The sequence below is a fragment of the Nerophis ophidion genome, linkage group LG04 (assembly GCF_033978795.1).
Source record: "Nerophis ophidion isolate RoL-2023_Sa linkage group LG04, RoL_Noph_v1.0, whole genome shotgun sequence".
Taxonomy (NCBI): Eukaryota; Metazoa; Chordata; class Actinopteri; order Syngnathiformes; family Syngnathidae; genus Nerophis; species Nerophis ophidion.
This window is the reverse complement of record NC_084614.1, coordinates 78,770,863-78,789,118: the sequence shown is the minus strand read 5'-3', so window position 1 is coordinate 78,789,118 and position 18,256 is coordinate 78,770,863. Positions and strand designations below refer to the sequence as shown.

Genomic DNA, 18,256 nt, shown 5'->3' with positions numbered 1-18,256 from the left:
AGGGGTTCCCTCAATTTTCACAAAAAACATTCATGAAGCTTGGTTCTTTTATGAAGTTATTAAGCAGGGGTGTCAAACTCAAATACAGAGTGGGCCAAAATTTTAAACGGAACAAATTAACCTTTTAATAAGGACTCAAACAAGTTTTGCATTAAATATTGAACAAGCAAGGCTTATATAACTTTAATGACATGCAAAATCCAGTTTCTAATAATAATAATAATTAAAAAAAATATCAATGGCATATCAAATAAAATTTAAATAAAAATGTAATGCCTTTTTTTCTATTTGCAATCTTCTGAGGTAAATATCACATTTTTTCCCACAGGCTAACAATACATTTGAAAATAAAATAACAATAATGAACGAACCAAACATTCAAGCCTTGAAGTAGCAAGAGAAAATGCGTGACTAAAACGTTAATCATTGGTCTGTTTGCTGGTGAGTTAGTGCTGCAAGGGGTACTGGGTATTTGTTCTGTTGTGTTACGGTGCAGATGTTCACCCGAAATGTGTTTGTCGTTCTTGTTTGGTGTGGGTTCACAGTGTGGCGCATATTTGTAACAGTGCTAAAGTTGTTTATACGGCCACCCACAGTGTGACCTGTATGGCTGTTGACCAAGTATGCCTTGCATTCACTTGTGTGTGTGTAAAAGCCACAAATACGGAGGAAAAGCGGACGTGACGACAGGTTGTAGAGAACGCTAAAGGCAGTGCCTTAAATGCACGCCCCCAATATAGTTGTCCAGGTGGAAATCGGTAGAAATTCGGGAGAATGGTTGCCCCGGGAGAGGCACTGAACTTCGGGAGTCTACCGGGAAAATTAGCAGGGTTGGCAAGTATGAGTATTAGCGGTGAATGCGGTGTTACAGCGGCGGGCCAGCTCTAATGCTAAATTGATATTGCCTCAAGGGCCAAATTAAATTACACGGCGGGCCAGAGTTTGACACCCATGTTATTTAAGGGTTTCCTGAAAATGTGATCAAAGCTCCTGGGTCAAAAGTATACATACAGCAATTTTAATATTTGCTTACATGTCCCTTGGCAAGTTTCACTGCAAAAAGGTGCTTTTTGGTAGCCATCCACAAGCTTCTGGTTGAATTATTGAGCAGTCTTCTTGCCAAAATTGGTGCAGTTCAGTAATTTGTTGGTTTTCTGACATGGACTTGTTTCTTCAGCATTGTCCACACGTTTAAATCAGGACTTTGGGAAAGCTATTCTAAAACCTTAATTCTAGCCTGATTTAGCCATTCCCGGTTTTATATTTATTTATTTTTTGTTTTTATTCAGTCATTGGTGGAGCATAATATATATATATACTTTTTTTATTTAATTTTATTTATATATATATATTTTTTTTGGACAATTGTTTTTAACATGGCTGTGCAGCACTTTGGAAACGTTATTGTTGTTTAAATGTAGCCCTAAATCACAAGTTCTAGTAAATTTGTCTAATAACATCAATCAATGTTTATATATATATATGTATGTATGTATGTATGTATATATATATATATATATATATATATATATATATATATATATATATATATATATATATATATATATATATGTATGTATGTATGTATGTATGTATGTATATATATATATATATATATATATATATATATATATGTATGTATGTATGTATGTATGTATGTATATATATATATATATATGTATGTATGTATGTATGTATGTATGTATATATATATATATATATATATATATATGTATGTATGTATATATATATATATATATATATGTATGTATGTATGTATGTATATATATATATATATATATGTATGTATGTATGTATGTATGTATGTATGTATGTATGTATGTATGTATGTATGTATGTATGTATGTATGTATGTATGTATATATATATATGTATGTGTGTGTGTGTGTGTGTGTGTGTGTGTGTGTGTGTGTGTGTGTGTGTGTGTGTGTGTGTGTGTGTGTGTGTGTGTGTGTGTGTGTGTGTGTGTGTGTGTGTGTGTGTGTGTGTGTGTGTGTGTGTGTGTGTGTGTGTGTGTGTGTGTATGTATGTATGTATGTATCTATGTATGTATGTATGTATGTATGTATGTATATATATATATATATATATATTTATCACTTTTCACACGTGTTTGGGGTCATCACAAGTCCCTCAAAAGGCTGCACAAACCACAACGACATCCTCGGTAGGGCCCACATAAGGGCAAGGAAAAACTCACCCCAGTGGGACGTCAACCATGATGACTATGAGAAACCTTGGAGAGGATCACACATATTGTTGTTTAAATGTGCTATATAAATAAAGTGGATTGGATTGGAATTATCACTTTTCACACGTGTTTGGGGTCATTGTCCTGTTGGAGCACCCAACTCCGCCCAAGGCCTGACCTCCTGGCTGATTATTTTAGGTTGTCTTGAAGAATTTGGAGGTAATCCTCCTTTTTCATTGTCCCATTTACTCTCTGTAAAACACCTATCCCATTGGCAGCAAAACAGGCCCAGAGCATAAAACTACCACCACCATGCTTGACAGTAGGGTTGGTGTTCCTAGGATTAAAGGCCTCACCTTTTCTCCTCCAAACAAATTGCTGGGTATTGTGGCCAAACAGCTGAATTATTATTTCATCTAACATCACATGGACAAAGATAAGACCTTCTGGAGGAAAGTTCTGTGGTCAGATGAAACAAAAATTGAGCTGTTTGGCAACAATACCCAGCAATATGTTTGAAGGAGAAAAGGTGTGGCTTTTAATCACAGGAACACCAAACCTACAGTCAAGCATGGTGGTGGTAGTACTATGATCTGGGTCTGTTTTGCTGCCAATGGAACTGGTGCTTTACAGGGAGTAAATGGCACAATAAAAAAGGAGGATTACCTCCAAATTCTTCAAGACAACCTAAAATCTTCAACCCGGAGGTTGGGTTTTGGGCGCAGTTGGGTTTTCAAACAGGACAAAGACCCCAAACACATGTCAAACGTGGTAAAGGAATGGCTAAATCAGGCTAGAATTAAGATTTTGGAATGGCCTTCTCAAAGTCCTGACTTAAACATGTGGACAATGCTGAAGAAAAAAGTTCATTTTCAGAAAACCAACAAATTTAGTCTGATAGTTTATATATCAATGATGAAATCTTAACATTGCAACACATGCCAATACGGCCTTTTTAGTTGACTAAATTAAAATTTTAAATTTCGCACGGAAGTATCATGCTACAACGACGCGGTACGATGACGTCACGCATTGTAGAGGACATTTTGTTCCAGCACCGTTCACAGCTATAAGTCGTCTCTTTTCATCGCATAATCCCACAGTATTCTGGACATCTGTGTTGCTGAATATTTAGCAATTTGTTCAATGAATAATGGAGACGTCAAAGAAGAAAGCTGTAGGTGGGAAGCGGTGTATTGCGGCCGCCTTTAGCAACACAAACACAGCCGGTGTTTCATTGTTTACTTTCCCGAAAGATGACGGTGAAGCGAACACGGTTGGATTGGACCACACACACAAAGTACAGTGTTTTATGCAGCGATCATTTCGAAAGATCGTGTTTCGGAGAGGGTCCCTTGCGAAGGGCAGGGATGGGCGTCGCCACCACCCGTCGACTGGTGCTGAAGAAAGGTGCGGGGCCGACCTTCAGGTTGTACAGGTACGACAATATAATCTCACTAAAACACTAGTAACACAATGAGCAGATAAGGGATTTTCCAGAATTATCCTAGTAAATTTGTCTAATAACATCAATCAATCAATGATTATATATATATAGCCCTAAATCACAAGTGCCTCAAAAGGCTGCACAAACCACAACGACATCCTCGGTAGGGCCCACATAAGGGCAAGGAAAAACTCACCCCAGTGGGACGTCGACCATGATGACTATGAGAAACCTTGGAGAGGATCACACATGTGGGCGGGCAACCCCCACCCCCTGTCCCCCAGGGGACCGATAGCAATGGATGTCGAGCGGATCTAACATGATATTGTGAAAGTCCAATCCATAGTGGATCTAATGTAACCGTGAGAATCAAGTCCAAAGTGGATCCAATATAGTAGCGAGAGTCCCATCCAAAGTGAAGCCAGCAGGAAACCATCCCAAGGGGAGGCAGCGCAGAGATGTCCGCAACCGATACACAGGCGAGCGGTCCATCCTGGGTCCCGACTCTGGATGAGCGGTTCATCCTAGGTCCCGAGTTTGGACAGCCAGTACTTCATCCATGGCCACTGGACCGGATCCCCTCCACAAGGGAGGGGGGGGACATAGGAGAAAAAGAAAAGAAACGGCAGATCAACTAGTCTAAAAAGGGGGTCTATTTAAAGGCTAGAGAATACAAAAAAGTTTTAACATCTGAATCACTCCAACTGTATAGTGGGTTTTTTTTCCCTTGTCCTTCACTCTCACTTTCCTCATCCACGAATCTTTCATCCTCGCTCAATTTAATGAGGAAATCGTCGCTTTCTCGGTACGAATCGGTCTCGCTGCTGGTGGCCATGATTGTAAACAATGTTCAGATGTGAGGAGCTCCACAACCCGTGATGTCACGCGCACATCGTCTGCTACTTCCGGTAAAGGCAAAGCTTTTTTATCAGCGACCAAAAGTTTCGAACTTTATCGTGGATGTTCTTTACTAAACCCTTTCAGCAAAAATACAGCAATATCGCGAAATGATCAAGTAACGGACCTGCTATCCCCGTTTTAAATAAGAACATCTCATTTCAGTAGGCCTTTAACATTGATGTGTGTATATTTTTGACCTAGCAGATTTGGTCACATTTTACAATCCCTATCTAAGACAAGAACACTCCCGTCTCTCCCCTTAAAAGTGGTTTGGCTTTCTCCCATAAACTCTTCTCTGGTCTTGATGTTTGCTTAGCAGCAAATGTGGTTTTCACACGTGAAACACAAAGCCAAAAAACAAGCACTATCTAATGTTTAAGTAATCAACTTAAGAGGCAACACCCGAGTAACCGGAGACACCCATCAGTCACATGTTCCTATACTTTTGGGTGGGTTGTGTTGCGCTCGGACCAGATGTTCCTCCGTGGGAATTTAAGTTGCTGGTCAACTCTAAGTTCTTTTGATGACACATAAGCTGATTTTAAATGAATCAGACAGAATAGGTATTTTGACATTTTATTCCAAAGCTTTGGGAGACCAACCCATGTAACGACACATTCAATTCGCATCGCCTAAGTTGATCTGACAACACCACGGAAGTCTTGCCTTTTTCAATACGCCACTAGCCCTCCCCTACAGAGCGAATACACTTATCTATTGTTTTACTCAGCAGGAGACAGAAAGAAATAGGAAGGAGTATTGCTACTCCTGCATTCCAAGCTCAAGGTCGTCTACAGTGGTCATTTGATAAGTAGCTCACCTGTTAAAAAGGTGTGGCCGCCCCTTTTCTACACCATAAATCATGCCTCTCACCTGGATAGTCGAAGGTTGTGGACATAAACCGAGACCTTGGTCAACTTTGACATCCAACGGATATTGTGAGATGGCGAGAGAGACCTAAAAAAACCCTTTTCTTTTTACCTCCATGAAGATTAGGATGAATTCTTCATCTAAACGGGAAGATATATGAACATCCATTCAGTCGGCATCCCAGCGAGAGCAGACATTGTGCAGTAAGTGATTGTTTTACTATGCTCTTAGTTTGTATTTCTTGTTTGGCACTTAGCTACAGTGCTACTTGCTGGATTTGTTCAATAAGTGACTATTTTACTATGCTCCTAGTTTGTATTTATTGTTTAGCACTTAGCTACAGTGCTACTTGCCGGATTTGTTCAATAAGTGATTGTTTTTCTATGCTCTTAGTTTGTATTTCTTGTTTAGCACTTAGCTGTAGTGCTACTTGCCGGATTTGTTCAGTAAGTGGTTGTTTTACTATGCTCCTAGTTTGGATTTCTTGTGTAGCACTTATATACAGTGCTACTTGCCAAATTTGTTTAGTAAGTGATCGTTTTACGATGCTCCTAGTTTGTATTTCTTGTTTAGCACTTAGCTACAGTGCTACTTGCTGGATTTGTTCAGTAAGTGATTGTTTTACTATGCTCCTAGTTTGTATTTGTTGTTGGCACTTAGCTATAGTGCTACTTGTCGGATTTCTTCCGTAAGTGATTGTTTTACTATGCTCTTATTTGTATTTTTTGTTTAGGACTTAGCTACAGTGCTACTTGCCGGATATCTTCAGTAAGTGATTGTTTTACTACGCTCGTTGATTGTATTCCTTGTTTAGCACTTAGCTATAGTGCTACTTGCTAGATTTGTTCAGTAAAGTAATTGTTTTACTATGTTCCTAGTTTGTATTTCTTGTTTAGCACTTAGCTACAGTGCTACTTGCCGGATTTGTTCAATAAGTGATTGTTTTACTATGCTCCTAGTTTGTATTTCTTGTTTAGCACTTAGCTATAGTGCTACTTGCCGGATTTGTTCGGTAAGTGACTGTTTTACTATGCTCCTAGTTGGTATTTCTTGTTTAGCACTTAGCTATAGTGCTACTTGCCGGATTTGTTCAGTAAGTGATTGTTTTACTATGCTCGTAGTTTGTATTTTTTGTTGATCACTTAGCAATAGTGCTACTTGCCAGATTCGTTCAGTAAGTGATTGTTTTACTGTGCTTCTGGTTTGTATTTCTTGTTTGGCACTTAGATATAGTGCTAATTGCCGGATTTTCTCAGTAAGTGATTGTTTTACTATGCTCCTTGTTTGTATTTCTTTTTTAGCACTTAGCTACAGTGCTACTTGCCAGATTTGTTCAGTAAGTGATTGTTTTACTATGCTCCTAGTTTGTATTTCTTGTTTAGCACTTAGCAATAGTGCTACTTGCCCGATTTGTTCACTAAGTTATTGTTTTACGATGCACCTGGTTATTATTTCTTGTTTGGCACTTAGAAATAGTGCTACTTGCCGGATTTGTTCAGTAAGTGATTGTTTTATTATGCTCCTAGTTTGTATTGCCTGTTTGGCACTTAGCTACAGTGCTACTTGCCGGATTTGGTCAGTAAGTGATTGTTTTATTATTCTCCTAGTTTGTATTTCTTGTTTTGCACTTAGCTACAGTGCTACTTGCCAGATTTGTTCAGTAAGTGATTGTTTTACTATGCTCCTAGTTTGTATTTCTTGTTTAGCACTTAGCTCCAATGCTACTTGCCGGATTTGTTCAATAAGTGATTGTTTTACTATACTCGCAGTTTGTATTTCTTGTTTAGCACTTAGCTATAGTGCTACTTGCCCGGAATTGTTCACTAATGGATTGTTTTACTATGCTCCTAGTTTTTATTTCTTGTTTTGGCACCCGGCTGTAGTACTACTTGCCGGATTTGTTTAGCAAGTGATTGTTTTACTATGCTCCTAGTTTGTATTTCTTGTTTAGCACTTAGCAATAGTGCTACTTGCCAGATTTGTTCAGTAAGTGATTGTTTTACGATGTTCCTGGTTTGTATTTCTTGTGTGGCACTTAGCTATACGGCTACTTATCGGATTTGTTCAGTAAGAGATTGTTTTACTATTCTCGTAGTTTGCATATGTTGTTTTGCACTTAGCTATAGTGCTACTTGCCGGATTTCTTCAGTAAGTGATTGTTTTACTATGCTCGCAGTTTGTATTTCTTGTTTAGCACTTAGCTATAGTGCTACTTGCCCAGATTTGTTCAGTAAGTGATTGTTTTACTATGCTCCTAGTTTGTATTTCTTGTTTTGGCACTTAGCTGTAGTACTAATTGCCGGATTTGTTTAGCAAGTGATTGTTTTACTATGCTCCTAGTTTGTATATCTTGTTTAGCACTTATATATAGTGCTACTTGCTGGATTTGTTCAGTAAGTGATTATTTTACTACGCTCGTTGATTGTATTTCTTGTTTAGCACTTAGCTACAGTGCTACTTGCTGGATGTCTTCAGTAAGCGATTGTTTTACTATGCTCGTAGTTTGTATTTCTTGTTTATCACTTAGCAATAATGCTATTTTTTTTTTGATTGAAACTTTTATTAGTAGATTGCACAGTACAGTACATTTTCCGAATACGTTTTTCAACTTATTCGGAAAATGGTAACACCCGAATAAGTTTTTCAACTTGTTTAAGTCGGGGTCTACGTTAATCAATTCATGGTATTAATTCGTATTTTTTGTTTATCAGTGTTTGTTTTACTATGCTCCTGGTTTGTATTTCTTGTTTAGCACTTAGCTACAGTGCTACTTGCTGGATGTCTTCAGTAAGTGATTGTTTTACTATGCTCGTAGTTTTTATTTCTTGTTTATCACTTAGCAATAGTGCTATTTTTTTTTTTTTTGATTGAAACTTTTATTAGTAGATTGCACAGTACAGTATATTTTCCGTACAATTGACCACTAAATGGTAACACCCCAATAAGTTTTTTAACTTGTTTAAGTCGGGATCCACGTTATTTCTTGTTTATCAGTGATTGTTTTACTATGCTCCTGGTTTGTATTTTTTGTTCAGCACTTAGCTACAGTGCTACTTGCTGGATGTCTTCAGTAAGTGATTGTTTTACTATGCTCGTAGTTTTTATTTCTTGTTTATCACTTAGCAATAGTGCTATTTTTTGGGGGGATTGAAACTTTTATTAGTAGATTGCACTGTACAGTATATTTTCCGTACAATTGACCACTAAATGGTAACACCCCAATAAGTTTTTCAACATGTTTAAGTCGGGATCCACGTTATTTCTTGTTTATCAGTGATTGTTTTACTATGCTCCTGGTTTGTATTTTTTGTTCAGCACTTAGCTACAGTGCTACTTGCTGGATGTCTTCAGTAAGTGATTGTTTTACTATGCTCGTAGTTCTTATTTCTTGTTTATCACTTAGCAATAGTGCTATTTTTGGGGGGGGATTGAAACTTTTATTAGTAGATTGCACAGTACAGTATATTTTCCGTACAATTGACCACTAAATGGTAACACCCCAATAAGTTTTTTAACTTGTTTAAGTCGGGATCCACGTTATTTCTTGTTTATCAGTGATTGTTTTACTATGCTCCTGGTTTGTATTTTTTGTTCAGCACTTAGCTACAGTGCTACTTGCTGGATGTCTTCAGTAAGTGATTGTTTTACTATGCTCGTAGTTTGTATTTCCTGTTTATCACTTGGCAATAGTGCTATTTTTTTTTTTTGATTGAAACTTTTATTAGTAGATTGCACAGTACAGTATATTTTCCGTACAATTGACCACTAAATGGTAACACCCCAATAAGTTTTTTAACTTGTTTAAGTCGGGATCCACGTTATTTCTTGTTTATCAGTGATTGTTTTACTATGCTCCTGGTTTGTATTTCTTGTTTAGCACTTAGCTACAGTGCTACTTGCTGGATGTCTTCAGTAAGTGATTGTTTTACTATGCTCGTAGTTTTTATTTCTTGTTTATCACTTAGCAATAGTGCTATTTTTTTTTTTTTTGATTGAAACTTTTATTAGTAGATTGCACAGTACAGTACATATTCCGTACAATTGACCACTAAATGGTAACAACCCAATAAGTTTTTTAACTTGTTTAAGTCGGGATCCACGTTATTTCTTGTTTATCAGTGATTGTTTTACTATGCTCCTGGTTTGTATTTCTTGTTTAGCACTTAGCTACAGTGCTACTTGCTGGATGTCTTCAGTAAGTGATTGTTTTACTATGCTCATAGTTTTTATTTCTTGTTTATCACTTAGCAATAGTGCTATTTTTTTTTTGGATTGAAACTTTTATTAGTAGATTGCACAGTACAGTATATTTTCCGTACAATTGACCACTAAATGGTAACACCCCAATAAGTGTTTTAACTTGTTTAAGTCGGGATCCACGTTATTTCTTGTTTATCAGTGATTGTTTTACTATGCTCCTGGTTTGTATTTCTTGTTTAGCACTTAGCTACAGTGCTACTTGCTGGATGTCTTCAGTAAGAGATTGTTTTACTATGCTCGTAGTTTTTATTTCTTGTTTATCACTTAGCAATAGTGCTATTTTTTTTTTTTGATTGAAACTTTTATTAGTAGATTGCACAGTACAGTATATTTTCCGTACAATTGACCACTAAATGGTAACACCCCAATAAGTTTTTTAACTTGTTTAAGTCGGGATCCACGTTATTTCTTGTTTATCAGTGATTGTTTTACTATGCTCCTGGTTTGTATTTCTTGTTTAGCACTTAGCTACAGTGCTACTTGCTGGATGTCTTCAGTAAGTGATTGTTTTACTATGCTCGTAGTTTTTATTTCTTGTTTATCACTTAGCAATAGTGCTATTTTTTGGGGGGATTGAAACTTTTATTAGTAGATTGCACAGTACAGTATATTTTCCGTACAATTGACCACTAAATGGTAACACCCCAATAAGTTTTTTAACTTGTTTAAGTCGGGATCCACGTTATTTCTTGTTTATCAGTGATTGTTTTACTATGCTCCTGATTTGTATTTTTTGTTCAGCACTTAGCTACAGTGCTACTTGCTGGATGTCTTCAGTAAGTGATTGTTTTACTATGCTCGTAGATTTTATTTCTTGTTTATCACTTAGCAATAGTGCTATTTTTTGGGGGGATTGAAACTTTTATTAGTAGATTGCACAGTACAGTATATTTTCCGTACAATTGACCACTAAATGGTAACACCCCAATAAGTTTTTTAACTTGTTTAAGTCGGGATCCACGTTATTTCTTGTTTATCAGTGATTGTTTTACTATGCTCCTGGTTTGTATTTTTTGTTTAGCACTTAGCTACAGTGCTACTTGCTGGATGTCTTCAGTAAGGGATTGTTTTACTATGCTCGTAGTTTTTATTTCTTGTTTATCACTTAGCAATAGTGCTATTTTTTTTGGATTGAAACTTTTATTAGTAGATTGCACAGTACAGTACATTTTCCGAATAAGTTTTTCAACTTATTCAGAAAATGGTAACACCCGAATAAGTTTTTCAACTTGTTTAAGTCTGGGTCTACGTTAATCAATTCATGCTATTAATTCGTATTTTTTGTTTATCAGTGTTTGTTTTACTATGCTCCTGGTTTGTATTTCTTGTTTAGCACTTAGCTACAGTGCTACTTGCTGGATGTCTTCAGTAAGTGATTGTTTTACTATGCTCGTAGTTTTTATTTCTTGTTTATCACTTAGCAATAGTGCTATTTTTTTTTTTGGATTGAAACTTTTATTAGTAGATTGCACAGTACAGTATATTTTCCGTACAATTGACCACTAAATGGTAACACCCCAATAAGTTTTTTAACTTGTTTAAGTCGGGATCCATGTTATTTCTTGTTTATCAGTGATTGTTTTACTATGCTCCTGGTTTGTATTTTTTGTTCAGCACTTAGCTACAGTGCTACTTGCTGGATGTCTTCAGTAAGTGATTGTTTTACTATGCTCGTAGTTTTTATTTCTTGTTTATCACTTAGCAATAGTGCTATTTTTTTTTTGGATTGAAACTTTTATTAGTAGATTGCACAGTACAGTACATTTTCCGAATACGTTTTTCAACTTATTTGGAAAATGGTAACACCCGAATAAGTTTTTCAACTTGTTTAAGTCGGGGTCTACGTTAATCAATTCATGGTATTAATTCGTATTCCTTGTTTATCAGTGATTGTTTTACTATGCTCCTGGTTTGTATTTCTTGTTTAGCACTTAGCTACAGTGCTACTTGCTGGATGTCTTCAGTAAGTGATTGTTTTACTATGCTCGTAGTTTTTATTTCTTGTTTATCACTTAGCAATAGTGCTATTTTTTTTTTTGATTGAAACTTTTATTAGTAGATTGCACAGTACAGCATATTTTCCGTACAATTGACCACTAAATGGTAACACCCCAATAAGTTTTTTAACTTGTTTAAGTCGGGATCTACGTTATTTCTTGTTTATCAGTGATTGTTTTACTATGCTCCTGGTTTGTATTTTTTGTTCAGCACTTAGCTACAGTGCTACTTGCTGGATGTCTTCAGTAAGTGATTGTTTTACTATGCTCGTAGTTTTTATTTCTTGTTTATCACTTAGCAATAGTGCTATTTTTTTTTTTTGATTGAAACTTTTATTAGTAGATTGCACAGTACAGTATATTTTCCGAATAAGTTTTTCAACTTATTCGGAAAATGGTAACACCCGAATAAGTTTTTCAACTTGTATAAGTCTGGGTCTACGTTAATCAATTCATGCTATTAATTCGTATTTTTTGTTTATCAGTGTTTGTTTTACTATGCTCCAGGTTTGTATTTTTTGTTCAGCACTTAGCTACAGTGCTACTTGCTGGATGTCTTCAGTAAGTGATTGTTTTACTATGCTCGTAGTTTTTATTTCTTGTTTATCACTTAGCAATAGTGCTATTTTTTTGGGGGATTGAAACTTTTATTATTAGATTGCACAGTACAGTATATTTTCCGTACAATTGACCACTAAATGGTAACACCCCAATAAGTTTTTTAACTTGTTTAAGTCGGGATCCACGTTATTTCTTGTTTATCAGTGATTGTTTTACTATGCTCCAGGTTTGTATTTCTTGTTTAGCACTTAGCTACAGTGCCACTTGCTGGATGTCTTCAGTAAGTGATTGTTTTACTATGCTCGTAGTTTTTATTTCTTGTTTATCACTTAGCAATAGTGCTATTTTTTTTTTTTGATTGAAACTTTTATTAGTAGATTGCACAGTACAGTATATTTTCCGTACAATTGACCACTAAATGGTAACACCCCAATAAGTTTTTTAACTTGTTTAAGTCGGGATCCACGTTATTTCTTGTTTATCAGTGATTGTTTTACTATGCTCCTGGTTTGTATTTCTTGTTTAGCACTTAGCTACAGTGCTACTTGCTGGATGTCTTCAGTAAGTGATTGTTTTACTATGCTCGTAGTTTTTATTTCTTGTTTATCACTTAGCAATAGTGCTATTTTTTTTTTTTTTGATTGAAACTTTTATTAGTAGATTGCACAGTACAGTATATTTTCCGTACAATTGACCACTAAATGGTAACACCCCAATAAGTTTTTTAACTTGTTTAAGTCGGGATCCACGTTATTTCTTGTTTATCAGTGATTGTTTTACTATGCTCCTGGTTTGTATTTTTTGTTCAGCACTTAGCTACAGTGCTACTTGCTGGATGTCTTCAGTAAGTGATTGTTTTACTATGCTCGTAGTTTTTATTTCTTGTTTATCACTTAGCAATAGTGCTATTTTTTGGGGGGATTGAAACTTTTATTAGTAGATTGCACTGTACAGTATATTTTCCGTACAATTGACCACTAAATGGTAACACCCCAATAAGTTTTTCAACATGTTTAAGTCGGGATCCACGTTATTTCTTGTTTATCAGTGATTGTTTTACTATGCTCCTGGTTTGTATTTTTTGTTCAGCACTTAGCTACAGTGCTACTTGCTGGATGTCTTCAGTAAGTGATTGTTTTACTATGCTCGTAGTTCTTATTTCTTGTTTATCACTTAGCAATAGTGCTATTTTTGGGGGGGGATTGAAACTTTTATTAGTAGATTGCACAGTACAGTATATTTTCCGTACAATTGACCACTAAATGGTAACACCCCAATAAGTTTTTTAACTTGTTTAAGTCGGGATCCACGTTATTTCTTGTTTATCAGTGATTGTTTTACTATGCTCCTGGTTTGTATTTTTTGTTCAGCACTTAGCTACAGTGCTACTTGCTGGATGTCTTCAGTAAGTGATTGTTTTACTATGCTCGTAGTTTGTATTTCCTGTTTATCACTTGGCAATAGTGCTATTTTTTTTTTTTGATTGAAACTTTTATTAGTAGATTGCACAGTACAGTATATTTTCCGTACAATTGACCACTAAATGGTAACACCCCAATAAGTTTTTTAACTTGTTTAAGTCGGGATCCACGTTATTTCTTGTTTATCAGTGATTGTTTTACTATGCTCCTGGTTTGTATTTCTTGTTTAGCACTTAGCTACAGTGCTACTTGCTGGATGTCTTCAGTAAGTGATTGTTTTACTATGCTCGTAGTTTTTATTTCTTGTTTATCACTTAGCAATAGTGCTATTTTTTTTTTTTTTGATTGAAACTTTTATTAGTAGATTGCACAGTACAGTACATATTCCGTACAATTGACCACTAAATGGTAACACCCCAATAAGTTTTTTAACTTGTTTAAGTCGGGATCCACGTTATTTCTTGTTTATCAGTGATTGTTTTACTATGCTCCTGGTTTGTATTTCTTGTTTAGCACTTAGCTACAGTGCTACTTGCTGGATGTCTTCAGTAAGTGATTGTTTTACTATGCTCATAGTTTTTATTTCTTGTTTATCACTTAGCAATAGTGCTATTTTTTTTTTGGATTGAAACTTTTATTAGTAGATTGCACAGTACAGTATATTTTCCGTACAATTGACCACTAAATGGTAACACCCCAATAAGTGTTTTAACTTGTTTAAGTCGGGATCCACGTTATTTCTTGTTTATCAGTGATTGTTTTACTATGCTCCTGGTTTGTATTTCTTGTTTAGCACTTAGCTACAGTGCTACTTGCTGGATGTCTTCAGTAAGAGATTGTTTTACTATGCTCGTAGTTTTTATTTCTTGTTTATCACTTAGCAATAGTGCTATTTTTTTTTTTTGATTGAAACTTTTATTAGTAGATTGCACAGTACAGTATATTTTCCGTACAATTGACCACTAAATGGTAACACCCCAATAAGTTTTTTAACTTGTTTAAGTCGGGATCCACGTTATTTCTTGTTTATCAGTGATTGTTTTACTATGCTCCTGGTTTGTATTTCTTGTTTAGCACTTAGCTACAGTGCTACTTGCTGGATGTCTTCAGTAAGTGATTGTTTTACTATGCTCGTAGTTTTTATTTCTTGTTTATCACTTAGCAATAGTGCTATTTTTTGGGGGGATTGAAACTTTTATTAGTAGATTGCACAGTACAGTATATTTTCCGTACAATTGACCACTAAATGGTAACACCCCAATAAGTTTTTTAACTTGTTTAAGTCTGGGTCTACGTTAATCAATTCATGCTATTAATTCGTATTTTTTGTTTATCAGTGTTTGTTTTACTATGCTCCTGGTTTGTATTTCTTGTTTAGCACTTAGCTACAGTGCTACTTGCTGGATGTCTTCAGTAAGTGATTGTTTTACTATGCTCGTAGTTTTTATTTCTTGTTTATCACTTAGCAATAGTGCTATTTTTTTTTTTGGATTGAAACTTTTATTAGTAGATTGCACAGTACAGTATATTTTCCGTACAATTGACCACTAAATGGTAACACCCCAATAAGTTTTTTAACTTGTTTAAGTCGGGATCCATGTTATTTCTTGTTTATCAGTGATTGTTTTACTATGCTCCTGGTTTGTATTTTTTGTTCAGCACTTAGCTACAGTGCTACTTGCTGGATGTCTTCAGTAAGTGATTGTTTTACTATGCTCGTAGTTTTTATTTCTTGTTTATCACTTAGCAATAGTGCTATTTTTTTTTTGGATTGAAACTTTTATTAGTAGATTGCACAGTACAGTACATTTTCCGAATACGTTTTTCAACTTATTTGGAAAATGGTAACACCCGAATAAGTTTTTCAACTTGTTTAAGTCGGGGTCTACGTTAATCAATTCATGGTATTAATTCGTATTCCTTGTTTATCAGTGATTGTTTTACTATGCTCCTGGTTTGTATTTCTTGTTTAGCACTTAGCTACAGTGCTACTTGCTGGATGTCTTCAGTAAGTGATTGTTTTACTATGCTCGTAGTTTTTATTTCTTGTTTATCACTTAGCAATAGTGCTATTTTTTTTTTTGATTGAAACTTTTATTAGTAGATTGCACAGTACAGCATATTTTCCGTACAATTGACCACTAAATGGTAACACCCCAATAAGTTTTTTAACTTGTTTAAGTCGGGATCTACGTTATTTCTTGTTTATCAGTGATTGTTTTACTATGCTCCTGGTTTGTATTTTTTGTTCAGCACTTAGCTACAGTGCTACTTGCTGGATGTCTTCAGTAAGTGATTGTTTTACTATGCTCGTAGTTTTTATTTCTTGTTTATCACTTAGCAATAGTGCTATTTTTTTTTTTTGATTGAAACTTTTATTAGTAGATTGCACAGTACAGTATATTTTCCGAATAAGTTTTTCAACTTATTCGGAAAATGGTAACACCCGAATAAGTTTTTCAACTTGTATAAGTCTGGGTCTACGTTAATCAATTCATGCTATTAATTCGTATTTTTTGTTTATCAGTGTTTGTTTTACTATGCTCCAGGTTTGTATTTTTTGTTCAGCACTTAGCTACAGTGCTACTTGCTGGATGTCTTCAGTAAGTGATTGTTTTACTATGCTCGTAGTTTTTATTTCTTGTTTATCACTTAGCAATAGTGCTATTTTTTTGGGGGATTGAAACTTTTATTATTAGATTGCACAGTACAGTATATTTTCCGTACAATTGACCACTAAATGGTAACACCCCAATAAGTTTTTTAACTTGTTTAAGTCGGGATCCACGTTATTTCTTGTTTATCAGTGATTGTTTTACTATGCTCCAGGTTTGTATTTCTTGTTTAGCACTTAGCTACAGTGCCACTTGCTGGATGTCTTCAGTAAGTGATTGTTTTACTATGCTCGTAGTTTTTATTTCTTGTTTATCACTTAGCAATAGTGCTATTTTTTTTTTTTGATTGAAACTTTTATTAGTAGATTGCACAGTACAGTATATTTTCCGTACAATTGACCACTAAATGGTAACACCCCAATAAGTTTTTTAACTTGTTTAAGTCGGGATCCACGTTATTTCTTGTTTATCAGTGATTGTTTTACTATGCTCCTGGTTTGTATTTCTTGTTTAGCACTTAGCTACAGTGCTACTTGCTGGATGTCTTCAGTAAGTGATTGTTTTACTATGTTCGTAGTTTTTATTTCTTGTTTATCACTTAGCAATAGTGCAATTTTTTTTTTTTGATTGAAACTTTTATTAGTAGATTGCACAGTACAGTATATTTTCCGTACAATTGACCACTAAATGGTAACACCCCAATAAGTTTTTTAACTTGTTTAAGTCGGGATCCACGTTATTTCTTGTTTATCAGTGATTGTTTTACTATGCTCCTGGTTTGTATTTCTTGTTTAGCACTTAGCTACAGTGCTACTTGCTGGATGTCTTCAGTAAGTGATTGTTTTACTATGCTCGTAGTTTTTATTTCTTGTTTATCACTTAGCAATAGTGCTATTTTTTTTTTTGGATTGAAACTTTTATTATTAGATTGCACAGTACAGTATATTTTCCGTACAATTGACCACTAAATGGTAACACCCCAATAAGTTTTTTAACTTGTTTAAGTCGGGATCCATGTTATTTCTTGTTTATCAGTGATTGTTTTACTATGCTCCTGGTTTGTATTTTTTGTTCAGCACTTAGCTACAGTGCTACTTGCTGGATGTCTTCAGTAAGTGATTGTTTTACTATGCTCGTAGTTTTTATTTCTTGTTTATCACTTAGCAATAGTGCTATTTTTTTTTTGGATTGAAACTTTTATTAGTAGATTGCACAGTACAGTACATTTTCCGAATACGTTTTTCAACTTATTTGGAAAATGGTAACACCCGAATAAGTTTTTCAACTTGTTTAAGTCGGGGTCTACGTTAATCAATTCATGGTATTAATTCGTATTCCTTGTTTATCAGTGATTGTTTTACTATGCTCCTGGTTTGTATTTCTTGTTTAGCACTTAGCTACAGTGCTACTTGCTGGATGTCTTCAGTAAGTGATTGTTTTACTATGCTCGTAGTTTTTATTTCTTGTTTATCACTTAGCAATAGTGCTATTTTTTTTTTTGATTGAAACTTTTATTAGTAGATTGCACAGTACAGCATATTTTCCGTACAATTGACCACTAAATGGTAACACCCCAATAAGTTTTTTAACTTGTTTAAGTCGGGATCTACGTTATTTCTTGTTTATCAGTGATTGTTTTACTATGCTCCTGGTTTGTATTTTTTGTTCAGCACTTAGCTACAGTGCTACTTGCTGGATGTCTTCAGTAAGTGATTGTTTTACTATGCTCGTAGTTTTTATTTCTTGTTTATCACTTAGCAATAGTGCTATTTTTTTTTTTTGATTGAAACTTTTATTAGTAGATTGCACAGTACAGTATATTTTCCGAATAAGTTTTTCAACTTATTCGGAAAATGGTAACACCCGAATAAGTTTTGCAACTTGTATAAGTCTGGGTCTACGTTAATCAATTCATGCTATTAATTCGTATTTTTTGTTTATCAGTGTTTGTTTTACTATGCTCCAGGTTTGTA

At 35.0% G+C, this 18,256-nt stretch overlaps 1 long non-coding RNA gene across 1 annotated transcript in view; it reads left to right on the top strand.

Moving 5' to 3' along the window:
• LOC133551961 (uncharacterized) overlaps positions 1-18,256 on the top strand; it is a 93,931-nt gene that overhangs the window by 30,517 nt on the left and 45,158 nt on the right. The window contains exon 6 of the long non-coding RNA XR_009806593.1: positions 5,551-5,632. This is a non-coding gene — a long non-coding RNA (uncharacterized LOC133551961). The remainder of the gene's footprint in view (positions 1-5,550; positions 5,633-18,256) is intronic.